Source organism: Pongo abelii, chromosome 13, assembly GCF_028885655.2.
Source record: "Pongo abelii isolate AG06213 chromosome 13, NHGRI_mPonAbe1-v2.0_pri, whole genome shotgun sequence".
NCBI classification, from domain to species: Eukaryota; Metazoa; Chordata; class Mammalia; order Primates; family Hominidae; genus Pongo; species Pongo abelii.
Genome location: NC_071998.2, coordinates 62,046,738 through 62,060,005, shown reverse-complemented (window position 1 = coordinate 62,060,005; position 13,268 = coordinate 62,046,738). Strand labels below are relative to the sequence as shown.

At 39.9% G+C, this 13,268-nt stretch overlaps 1 long non-coding RNA gene across 1 annotated transcript in view; it reads left to right on the top strand.

Moving 5' to 3' along the window:
* The window catches only part of LOC129047867 (uncharacterized), a 125,752-nt gene that overhangs the window by 19,183 nt on the left and 93,301 nt on the right, over positions 1-13,268 (top strand). The gene's annotated exons all lie outside the window — the stretch shown is intronic.

Here is a 13,268-nt window from a genome sequence, read left to right as displayed (position 1 = left end):
GGTGCTGTCATCCCATAGTGAGTCCTCATGAGATCTGGTTGTTTAAAAGTGTGTGGCAGGTGCCCCTTCTCTCTCTTGCTTCTTTTCTAGCCGTGTGAAGTGCTGTTCTCATTTTACCTTCTGCTATGATTGTAAGTTTCCTGAGGCCTCCCAAGAAGCTGAACAGATGCCACTACACTTTCTGTACAGCCTGTGGAACTGTGAGCCAATTACACCTCTTGTCCTTATTAATTACCCAGTCTTGAGTATTTATTTATAGCAGTGCAAGAACTGACTAATACAGTTCAGTAGCCTTTATAAATTTATTCTTTGAAATGCCATCTTTAGCATAAAAATAGAAAATAAAAGCATTTGGTATACCAATAATAAATAATATTTCCATGTATCAGAAACACAACAAACCCACAAAGTTATAATTGGGGGTTGGTGATGGGCCTTGCTGGGCTTTATGTCTGAAAGGGAGCAGGAGTTTCTTGAAACTAGGGGACTGAATGAATTTCCCCTGGTTAAGAAACGAGTCTGGAAAACTCCTTAGGGCTATCATTTCTGTGAAGTTTTGTAACCAGGAAAGAAAGAAACTGTATAAGCATACAACCAAAATCTTAAGCAAGCCCTGCACCTTGGCAGATCATCAATAACTGCAATACCACACAGCGTACGGGGGAGAGAGGTAGTTGTGAGCCACCACTAGAAGTCGAAGTTGAGAGCTCTGAAAGACCAGGTAGAAACAACCCCAAACTGGAGACTGGCTGGAAAGGATGAAAGAGAAAAAAATTTTACCTAAGATGAGCTGAAGTACACAGTCCAAAATGTGAAGAAGTCTAGTCTAAGAGAGAAAGCCAACATTTGTGACAAATTCACTTTACATATAATTAAAATAATAGAATAAGGCCAGGTACGGTGGCTCATGCCTGTAATCCCAGCACTTTGGAAGGCTGAGGCGGGTGGATCACTTGTGGCCAGGAGTTCAAGACCAGCCTGGCCAACATGGCAAAGCCCATCTCTAATAAAAAAAAGTAAAAATTAGCCGGGTGTTGTGGCAGGCGCCTGTAATTCTAGCTACTCTGGAGGCTGAGGCAGGAAAATTGCTTGAACCCAGGAAGCAGAGGTTGCAGTGAGCCAAGATTGCACCACTGCACTCCAGCCTGGACGACAGAGTGACTCCATCTCAAAAATAAATAAATAAATAGAAAGAAAATAATAAAATAATAGAATAAGATGAAGAAGGCTTTAAACACACAAGTTTAGGATCATCAGAGTGGTAAATAAAAGGAAAAGGACTGGGTGTAGTCACTCACACCTGTAATCCCAGTATTTTGGGAGGCAGAGGAAGGAGGGTTGCTTGAGCCCAGGAGTTCAAGACCAACTTGCGCATTAGAGTGAGAGCCCCATCTCTAATGGAAAAAAAAAAAAAAAAGGAAAAGAATTAACCAAACAAAAAAAGGCAGAAAGGACATAAGAACAGTTATATATGAAATAGAACCGCCTAGATATCATGTATGCAAAATCTGAAAAGTTAAAAAAAAAAAAAAAACACACACACAATAGATTGGATCAACTCTAGGCTGACACAGCTGAAGAAAAAAGTACTCTGAACAATTGTATTAGAAATTCAGGCCAGACACAGTGGCTTATGCCTGTATCCCAACACTTTGGGAGGTTAAATCAGGAGGATCACTTGAGCTGAGAAGTTCAGGACGAGTCTGGGCAACATAGTGAGACCCTCATCTCTGTAAACATACATACATACATATATACATACATAAAGGGAAAAAAGGATAATGAGAAACAATACTCAAAGAAAGAACTGAAGACTTTTCACAAAGAAATTCACAAATCCTTACAATTAAAAATGCACAAAGAGTAATGAAAAGGATAAATAGAAATAAATGCACATGTAGACACAAGATGGTAAAATTGCAGAACAAGAGTAAAGACAAAAGTTTTTAAAACCACAGGAGAAGGTTGGGTGCAGTGGCTCACACTTGTAATCCCAGCACTTTGGGAGGCTGAAGCAGCTGGATCACTTGAGGCCAGGAGTTCGATGCCAGCCTGGCCAACACGGCAAAACCCTGTCTCTACTAAAAATACAAAAATTAGCTGGGTGTGGTGGTTCATGCCTGTAATCACAGCTTGCATTAGTCTGTTCTTCACACTGCAAATAAAGAAATTTTATTTATTTTATTGAGACTGGTTAATTTATAAAGAAAAAAAGATTTAATGGACTTACAGTTTCACATGCCCGGAGAGGCCTCACAATCATGGTGGAAGGCAGCAGGCAAGAGAGCATGTGCAGGGGAACTCCCTTTTATAAAACCATCAGATCTCATGAGACTTACTACCACAAGAATAGTATGGGGGAAACTGCCCTCGAGATTCAATTATCTCCACCTGGCCCTGCCCTTGACACATGGGGATTATTACAATTCAAGGTGAGATTTGGGTGGGGACACATAGCCAAAACATATCACACCTACTCAGGAGGCTGAGGCACCAGAATTGCTTGAACCCGGGAGATGGAGGTTGCAGTGAGCCTAGACTGCACCACTGCACTCCAGCCTGGGCGACAGAGTGAGACTCTCTCTGAAACAAAACAAAACAAAAGAACAAAAAAAACACAGGACAGAAAGACAGAATTCTTGCTAACAGATCTCATTAGATGATCAACAGACTTCTCATCTGCAACAGATACCGCATCACAACAGATTAATATTTTCAAGGTACTGATAGACAATAACTGCAAACTTTGAATTCTAAACCCGAATGAACCAGGATTCAAAAATAAAGACCATATAAAGACTTTCAAAAATGCATTAGGAAAATTTAACAACTTCAGATCCTTAATGAAAGAACCATTAACAGAGATCCAAGGATTGTGATGAAACAAAGCAAAACAAAAACCCCAAGAGAAACTAATCTTCCTGAAATGTTGTTTTATTTAATTAACTATGGACACTATTTCCACACCCCCACACACAAACACAGCACAGACGTCAAAATTCCAGGCAAGAATACCAAGGAAGAAGGTGGAGTAGGGATGAGGGTTCTTACGAGATTGGGTAGGAGAAGGTGGATAGAAATCCTTAAGTAATTCTAGACCAGTGTTTCTCCAATTTTGGCATGCGTCAGAATCATTTGGAACACACAGGTTGTGTACCCACCCACAGAGTTTCTGATTCATTAGGTCTGGGGTGGGACCTGAGAATCTGCATTTCTAACAGTTCCCAGGCTGCTGCTCTGGGGTCTATGCTTTGGGAACCACTCCTGCTGACTTTACTGGAAAGACTAAGCATGTAGGTAAAAAAAAAAAAAAACGTGAGTGACCATTAAAAGAATAGAAACTATGTATAGCTTTAAAACCCAAAGGAAAAGAAATGGACTATATATGTGTGAACCCCAAATATCTGAGACAGGTCTCAATAAATTTAGAAAGTTTATTTTGCCAAGGTTAAGAACACGTATCTGTGACAGCCTCAGGACATCCTGATGACATGTGCCCAAGGTGGTTGGGGCACAGCTTGATTTTATACATTTTCAGGGAGACTTGAGACATCAATCAGTATGTGTAAAGATGTATATTGTTTGGTCCAGAAAGGTGGGACAACTCGAAGTGGGGAGGTAAATAATAAGTGACAAATGGTTGCATTCTTTTGAGTTTCTGATTAGCCTCTCCAAAGTAAGCAAGCAGATATGCATTTATCTCAGTGAGCAGAGGAATGACTTTGAGTTCTATCTGACCTTTGTCTGTAAGGAATTTCCCTGTGGACAAATTGTGAAGGAGGTTATGTGGCTTTTTAAATTTCAGTAGCTGTCTTTTTTAGGAGTAGAATGGGAGGAAGGTTTGCCCTAAGCAGTTCCCAGCTTGACTTTCCCCTTTGGCTTATCCCAAGATTTATTTTCCTTTCACATATGTATATATTTATAAATGTTATAAGTACAACAGAAGGCAAAAATGGAGCAAACATAAGAGTGAGGAGGAGGAGGAGGAGGAGGAGGAGGAGAAGAATGGTAAGTGCAAATTAAAATGGTAGCACTAAATCCACACACTGGAAGGTGGTTTTTGCAACACATAAAACTGAAAAAACAATTGTATGCAGAATATATCAAGAATTCCTACAAACCTGTAAAGAAAATACAAGACCTTGAGAAAATTTGCAAAGGATGTGATCAAACAATTCACAGAAGAGGAAACCAACATGGCCACAAAGCATATCCAAAATCCAAAAGCAAAGCATAGTCTCACCAGTAACTAGGAAAATACAGATTAAAGGCACAGATTTATACCCAGCAGATTGGTGAAAACTTAAAAGTCTCATAATTCCAAGTCTGATTTGGGATGTGGAAAAACAAGCCAGAAGTCTCACACAGGAGTGGTGAGAGGCTATGCTGGTGCAACTTCTTCAAAACAATTTTGACAATTTCTAGTAAAGATATGATCTTTGTATCATATCAAAGATGCACATTCTTTGTACCCGGTGATCCAGCAGTTCCACTTAATGTGGAACATAGACTCTTGCATGTGAGTTCAGAGGCATATGCATAAACGTTCTTGCGGGTTTCCTTGTGATAATTAAAAACTGGAAATAAACTAATCTTATTGCCAGAGAGTAGATTAGAATGTAGGATCATTATACAATGGAATACTGTGAAGAATTAACATGAATTGCTACTCTGTGGCCATAGATCCTGCCTATAGATTCTTTAATGTTCTATATCATAGAACATTATTTACCTCAAATACTTAGAATCAGCTTCAGTTAAAATTACAGTTGAAACTCTAAGCCACATGGTTCAGTAATACTTAATAAAAAAACTTCAATGAGGTTATTAGCATAGTGTTTTTCAGAATCCCAAACACTGGGTTAGCCCTTATTCTTTGTTTAGATGAAAAAGATAATGCAGAAGCTTAGAGAATATTTACATTCCAGTTGCCATGATTATAAAATTTATCTGTGCTTCTTTTGTCTTTAGTTATCATGAAATGATCTCTTATCTAAGACTATTTACTTGAAAGAGCAAAGAACTTCCCTGCCATATATAAAAGTTTGTTTAGTAGAGATTGCAAGAATGTTGACTTGTAAACTTGAGACAATGTATGTTTGTTTTAGGAAACTACATTTGTTAAAATATTCATAATAGGGAATTGTGTGTGTGTGTGTGTTAGCTAAAAAAATAAACTTTGTTGGTCATTTTGTTCTTATTTCAATTAATACAATCAGTATATAAAAACTGTTCATTTAAATTAGAAAGGTGTAATTTAAGATGGAAATTTAAGAAGAAACTCTCTGTAAAAAGATGTTTCAAGTAAAATAAATTAGTTATTCTATTCTTAACTTAAAAACTATAATAAAAAATCTCATTTTCCAGTTACATGTATTAACATGATAACACTCAAAAACAAAAAGTAGAGAAAAGCAAACTGTTGTACAGTAAGATGACATTTATTTAAACAACAAAATCATTAAAAAACAATTCTCTATTATTTTACTGGAAATGGCAATGTCAAATAAATATAAATATTGCTTATGCATAAAATACCTGGAAGATAAATTATGAAAACATGGATGCTAATGACTTCTGAGGAGAGATGGAGAAACATTGAGGCTTCAATGATATTTGCTATGTCTACTTCTGAAAACAAATGATCTGATGAGAATATGGCAAAAATATCACCTGTTGAATATGGGGATGGATACTTGGATATTTGGATTTTGAAAGGATAAATCATCACATGTATTCTTATTTGTATTGCAGAAAATGAATAAATACATTTGTAAAAAAATGTATTATTCCCTCTTATATATATAAAATTCTCATTAACAGTTCTACACAGCAGATCCTTCCCCATGCTCCACCAAAAATCAAGTCTTGTATATTCATACAGAATCTATGCAACCACACGTAACTCCAGGAACAGGGGCCTCACAGAGGTGGTCTTCTGCTGTTGCAGCACTGAGCTGTCAGTATCTCTAAATTGCTCTAACAATGTTTCTGCACATTTTGAGTTAGCAACCTCCTGCTTGTCCACAATAACTATGCAAATGTTTGCCAGTTTCCTAATGCTCCCTCAGCAGCATCCTCAGCTCTCAGTGGATGATGCCATCCAGGATTTCATCCAGGGAATAGTGGCCAGAAATCATTTCTCCCTGAACTTCCTGAACTTCTTTTCTCCTTTTCCAGAAAAACAGAACCAATAAATATGTGTATGTACAACATGTGTGTGTGTATATATATATATATTTATATTTGAGATAGGGTCTCGCTCTGTTGCCTAGGCTGGGGTGCACTGGCATGATCATGGTTCCATTGTAGCCTTGACCTCCTGGGCTCAAGCCATCTTCTCGCTTCAGCCTCCCAAATAGCTAGGACTATAGGTGTGTGCCACCATACCCAGCTAAGTTTTTATGTTTTGTAGAGATGAGGTCTCACTATGTTGCTCAGGCTGGTTTCAAACCCTAGGCTCAAGTGATCCCCCACCTCAGCCTCCCAAAGTGTTGGGATTACAGGCATGAGCCACCATGCCTAGCCCTACATATATTATATGATGTTTATGTCTATCTCTCTACCTGTCTAGAGATTAATTTATTTTCAAAAATTGACTCACACCATTATGAGGCTGGGAGGTACAAAATGTGCAGAGCAGGTTGGGAGTCTGGAAATTCTGGTTAGGAGCTGATGTTGCAGTCTTGAGCCCGAAGGCAGTCTGGAGGCAGAATCCCTTCCTCTTCCAGGGACCTCCGTCTTTTCTCTCAAGGCCTTCAGCTGATTAGATGAGACCCACCCACATATGGAGGGTAATCTGCTTTATTCAGAAAAGTCTACTAATTTAAATGCACATCACATCTAAAAAATACCTTCATGGCACTATCTAGACTAGTGTTTGCCAAATAGCTAGGCACCACAGCCCAGCCAAGTTAACATGTAAATTTGGGCATCACACCTTCCTTCTCCTGACCCACTGATCTGAATCTGAAGCCTTTATTTCCTCCATTCCCCTGAGTTTCTATGAGAACAGTTGCCTTCATTCCACGTTAGTCCAAGGCACCTGTGTTCTGGATCTTCTTTCCTTTTTACTTTCTCAGGAAATCACTTTATCAGTGATGCCTTCTGACTTCTATATCTTCATTCTCTCTTAATGTGTTTTTGTTTTGCTTTGATATGCATTTGCACTAAACTATCTTCCATCTTTAAAAAAAATCTTCATGACTCTCTATCACCCTCCCATTTTCACAACACCTGTCCCTCCTTTAACAATTTAAATTCATTTCTGAAAAGTCTGTTGCTAAATGAAAAGCCATTCCATAAAGAAAATATTTTCATTAATTTTAATGGAAATATTTTGATGAATTTCATCAGAACCCATGATACCCAAATCATTTTCATAGCTAGTAAATATGTATTGAATGATAAAAACAAATTTTTACAAGTAATGGATAACATTCTGAAAGTCAATAATTTGTGCATTAAATGTGATAGAATGAAAATTTCTTAAGCTAATTATTTCTCTTTGCATCATCTTCTTCAACAATTTTTCAATTATTTGGGGGCTTGAGGTGTCTTCACTCAAAGTGCAGTGAAAGTGATCTTATAGCATAGAAACACACTCGCAGCATAAAATAAAGTCCAGACAAGAGAATGCTTAGAAATGTGGAGTTGTTATGTGTGAAAAAAGACTGAAGAAGATGCCATCTCCCTAGCCTCTTTTTCACATATTCAAAACAGATTTGGATTTATACAAACATGAGTGCAATTCAAATTTGTTTTGCATGATACTCTCTGATGAGAAACTGTTGTGTCAAGTAAATTGGGGAGTGTGACTTTGCCTGGAACCAGAATACCAAAATATCACTTCTTATAGAGGATTTGTCTCGTATGTTTTGGGTGAAAAAGTCATTGTAATAAAGCAGAAGAAATTGCCTCAAAAGTGGCATAATATTTCAAGAGCCATTATGGTGAAAATCCTTTCCTTACCAGCTATTATATGAAGTGATGTAACTCTTCACTGACAAAGTTCTCAGAAGAGAAATCTACTTTTTCTTTCCCCACTGTCTCAATTCACTCCCAGGGTTATTTGGTTTCTGCCTCTTTTAGTTTACTAAGTTCTCTTGCCAAGAACCTTGCAAATTGACTGTCTTGTTTAGAAGTACAATGTTTTGACTTGGCTTCTTGGAAGTATTTCACAGAGCTGATCATTTCCTCTCATTTGAGTGTCTTTCTTCCCTTGATTTCAATTTTTTTGAAAAAACATATATTGAGGGACCAAATAGATACAATGTGTCAGAAAACCATTCTAGGTGCTAGAGATGTGGAGATGTGTAAAAGTTGGACCATACCCTTGAGGGTTTTATAGGATGGGGCTTCGGTGTGAGGAGGAGACAGGTAATTGCTTTCTGGAAAATGTGGTACCTGAACTGAGCCTTAAATCTCTTTTTTTTTTTTGAGATGAGGCCTCTGTCACCTAGGCTGGAGTGCAGTGGCACAATCACGGCTCACTGTAGCCTCAATCTCCTGGGCTCAAAACTCCTGCCTTAGCCTCCTGTGTAGCTGGGACCACAGGTGTCTGCCACCGCACCAGATAATTTTTGTAGGTTTTTTTTTTTTTTTTTTAAATAGAGACAGGATTTTGCTATGTTGCCCAGGCTGGTCTTGAATTCCTGGGCTCAAGTGATCCTCCCACTTTGGCCTCCCAAAGTGCTGGGATTACAGAAGTGAGCCACCATACCTGGCCACAAATCTTAAGTATTAATATGGTTTCCCACTCTTCTTATTTCCTTTCTATCCTTTGGCTTTTCCTTTTTATTTCTCTTCTTTTTTGCTATTTATGGTTACTAGTTGTCTTCGTTTGCTTGCTGTTATAACAAAATTTACCTTGTATTGGATAATTTACAGACAACAGTTCTGGAGGCTAGGAAGTCCAAAATCAAGGTGTCAGCAGAGTCCGTGTCTGGTGAGCGCTTGCTCTCTGCTTCCAAGATAGTGCCTCTTGCTGTGTCTTCACATGGCCAAAGAAATGAAACTGTATCCTCACATGGTGGAGGAAGCAGAAGGGCAGAAGAGGTGAACTCACTCCCTCAAGCCCTTTTATAGAGACACTCATCCCACTCATGAGGGCAGAGCCCTGATGGCTTAATCACCTCCAGGTGGCCTCACCTCTTAATACCTTCACCTCGTCGTTTAAGTTCCAACATGTAAATTTTGGAGGGACACATACATGGAAACCATAGCATCAGTCTGTCCTCCTTGACTCTTTATTCTCTTCTCATTCCGCTGACTCCCTATATATGTCTGTGACCTCGATTACCACCTGTATTCTGCTAAGATCTGTCTCTCAAACTCCAAACTAGACACATTGCACCACTCTGAAACACTTTTGTCTGACCTGGACATTTATTTTTATTTTTTGAGACAGGGTCTCATGCTGTCACCCAGGCTGGAGTGCAATGGTGCAATCTCGGCTCACTGCAGCCTTGACCTCCCTAGGCTCAAGTGATCCTCCAGTCTCAGCCTCCCCAGTAGCTGGGACTAAAGGTGCACGCCACCATGCCTGGCTAATTTTCATATTTTTTGTGAAGACGAGGTTTTGCCATGTTTCCCAGGCTGGTCTCAAACTGTTGTGCTCAAGCAATCCTGCTGCGTTTGCCTCCCAAAGTGCTGGGATTATAGGCGTGAGCCACACCTGGTCTGGTCTGGACGTATCACAGGCAAATCAACCTAAGATATCTAAAACGAATAATTATTTAACCCCTTAAATCTATTCTTCCTCTTGTGCTTCCTGTCATTGGATGGCACCACAGTCTTTAGATATCTAAGCCAAGAGTTTAAGAGTCATCCTTGACTCTTCTTTTTCCCTTATCTATCATGTCCATTCGGTCACCAAGAGCTATTGAGTTTGCTGCGTCACATCTCTCTCATAGCCCTCCACTTCTCTGTGTTCCCTCTGCTATCTCCTCAGTTCAAACCTTGTTCTCTACCCATTGTGTTTACCTCCTTCCACCTTCAGGCTTGCCCCACTTTAAGTCTTTCCATATCGCTCCTGCAGTGACATCTCAAAGCACAAGTCTGGTCTCTTTATTCCCCTGATTAAAATCTTTTGATCACTCCTTATTGATATCAGGATGTTCTATAAACAGGTTGACCTGGCTTGTAAGGCCCCACTGCTGGAACTTCCCTACCTTCTTCCTAATTTCCAACAAATACAACCACATGCGGCTGCTGGTAGACCAGGCTCCCTCATGTTTTTGTGCTTATGTGTTTATTGTTCCTTCTGCCTGGGATTTTTTTTTTTTTTTTTTTTTTTTTGAGACGGAGTCGCGCTCTGTCATCCAGGCTGGAGTACAGCGGCGCGATCTCGGCTCACTGCAAGCTCCGCCTCCCGGGTCCACGTCATTCTCCTGCCTCAGCCTCCCAAGTAGCTGGGACTACAAGCGCCCGCCACCACGCCCGGCTAATTTTTTTGTATTTTCAGTAGAGACTGGGTTTCACTGTGTTAGCCAGGATAGTCTCAATCGCCTGACCTCGTGATCCACCTGCCTCGGCCTCCCAAAGTGCTGGGATTACACGCGTGAGCCACCGTGCCCGGCCCTGCCTGGGATTTTTTTTGTCCACTTTCTTTTCTTGAAAGTCACTTGCAAACTTCAAAAAAACTTCCCTGTCTCCTCCTTTCCCAGTTTAGCTCCCTGTGACCCACAGGTTCCCATAGTGATATATGAATTCTTGTATCTAGCACTTAACACACCATACATTTATCACCAGTTGATTTGTCTGTAGTTTCTGCTTAGTCTCAGGAGTCCTTGAAGCTAGAGACTGTGTTTTTGTTCCCTGTGAGCTTATCTCCTAGAGTAGTGCCTGACACAAAGGCATAAGAAATGTACTCAACAAATGTGTGTGGAATGAATAAATGAATCCAGGCTTCCCTAAGCACCCATGGCCATCAGCCCAATGCTGATTCCTTTTTCCATCTGCATTGTAAAAATCAAGAAAAAGGGAAATAATAGAAAAAAGATAAAAAGATTTCTCAATCAAATGATAAATAAATGTCTGGAGAACAAGCAAATCTTGTATGAGGTTTTTAAAACAGTCCAGACTGACATCTAGAGCAAAACCATACAGAAAAATTCCTATTAGGCAAAATGGCATAAAAGATTATGAAAGAGCTTTTGGATAAATTTAAAAATAGCAACTCAGTGAAACAAATCCTGAATAGTGAGTTTGAAATTTATTAAAGGATACATGTTTTAAAATAGTCATAGGGGAAGCTTCTCAAAGACTGGAAAGATATCCTTAGGCAGATCTACTTAATGATGATAATAATTATTGGCCAGGAGCTGTGGCTCATGCCTGCACTCCCAGCACTTTGGGAGGCTGAAGTGGGAGGATCACTGAGTCCAGAAGTTCAAGACCAGCCTGGGTAACATAGTGAGACCCCCATCTCTACCAGAAAAAAAAAAAATAGCCAGGTGTGGTGGCGCATGCCTGTGGTCCCAGCTATTTGGGAGGCTGAAGTGTGTGGATTGCTTGAGCCTGGGAAGTCAAGGCTGCAGAGAGCCCTGATAGTGCCACTGCACTCCAGCCTGAGTGACACAGCCAGACCCTGTCTCAAGAAAAGGTTATTATTATTTTAGCTAACATATATGAGGATATTCTATGTACCAGGCATTTTCCTGAGCATTTTGCGTGCATTATCTCAACTAATCTTTACATAACACTATGAAGTATGCCTAACTATTTATGCTCAGGTTGCTGATGAAGAGACTAAGATCTTTGTATCCAGTTCAGCTGGATCAAAACCCAGTGCTTTCTGCCTTCCAATCAGGAGGCTTTTCCTTGGCTATAGAGCTCGACTTTCCAGGCAATGCACAGGCAGGGATGTGTGCTCCAGGGGCCACTCCAGTTCTCAGACAAGCAGCAGTTACAGTCAAGGCACAGTTGGCAAGATCATGTATAATAGTGGACCAGAGGCAATGGAAGGAGCTCAACATTTTCACTTAATCCCACTTCTCGCTTTCCTGTGTGGTTTGTGGGTGTGAGTGCTGAAAATGAGCTTCCTCTGCAGGAGGAGGAAGTGGCGGGGCTCGGAGCCAGAATGACTCATCAGAACTCCCTAAGGAAGTCAGGACAACAGCGGGAGACTGAGCTTTCAACATCGAACATTCAGGTGGCTTCAACTGGACATGTATGCATGTGAGAAAGAGGGACGGAAAGAGAGGGGATGCAATTTAACAAACGAATTATATGGGGAGCGAGCGCAGGAACCTGTTTTCATTTATTCTGAAGCTCCTCAGAATCTCAAGTTCACAGCTCAGCTCATGATAGACCTCTCCCCCTCTATCATGTATGTGCTTGATGAATTAGGAAGATTTTATGAACCAAACATTATGGGATCTAACCATCATACATTTCTATCATATTATTGATCCTTTTATAAAAATGAAAATATGGAGACTAAGAACAGTTATATAACTTGTTCAAGGCCACTCTGAAAATGAGAACTGGAGCTTAGGTCCCAGAGTATCAGCCCCAATGGGGCACAGACTGAAGGACTTGGCTTTTGCTGTCTTGTATTGACTTACAAGAGCCCACTGTTAAATATTTAGGAGTTTTCTTTTTTTTTTTTTTTAACATTTAGGAGTTTTCAAGCCAGTTATTAAATCGTTAGTAGCTTGAAATCAGCATGGTATAAGTATTTATACTACAGAAATTTGTAAATGCTAGAGATCAGGAGTCCCTCCCCCCCCGACCCCTGCCCACCACCTCGAGACAGATTAGTGTGTCTAACCTGTCATTGTTCCCATGAGTATCCCATAAAATAAAGTTTTTATTAAGTATGACATCACAATCCACTTAGGAGCAGTTTTATTTAGAGCTTCACGGCATCCAACTAAAGCAACAACTTGTCATTTATAGGGCTAGATCCCTATAAATGATAGTTCCAGGGAGTAATGAAGGTAAAGCTAGTAAGACAAACCCAAAGAAATGTTGCTTTCCTTGTATTTTATTTCTGTTGCAATGCTTTGAAACTTTCTTGTTTATTTACATATTTAAGATCTGTCTTCACAAGAAGGCAGAGGGAGAGATTTCATTTTTGGTGCTTCCCAGTTAGTCGTGTGAAAGAGGATCACAAAAATCTGCATCTCAACAACAAATATAATCAAAACCAACAGTAAGCTCACCAGCTGCAGTCAAATGAGGGGAAGTTTCCAATTTCACTAACTGTGGAAACCTGGTAGCTAAAGAAAGAATCAGAAGACTACCATGGCTGGGCCTAGCAT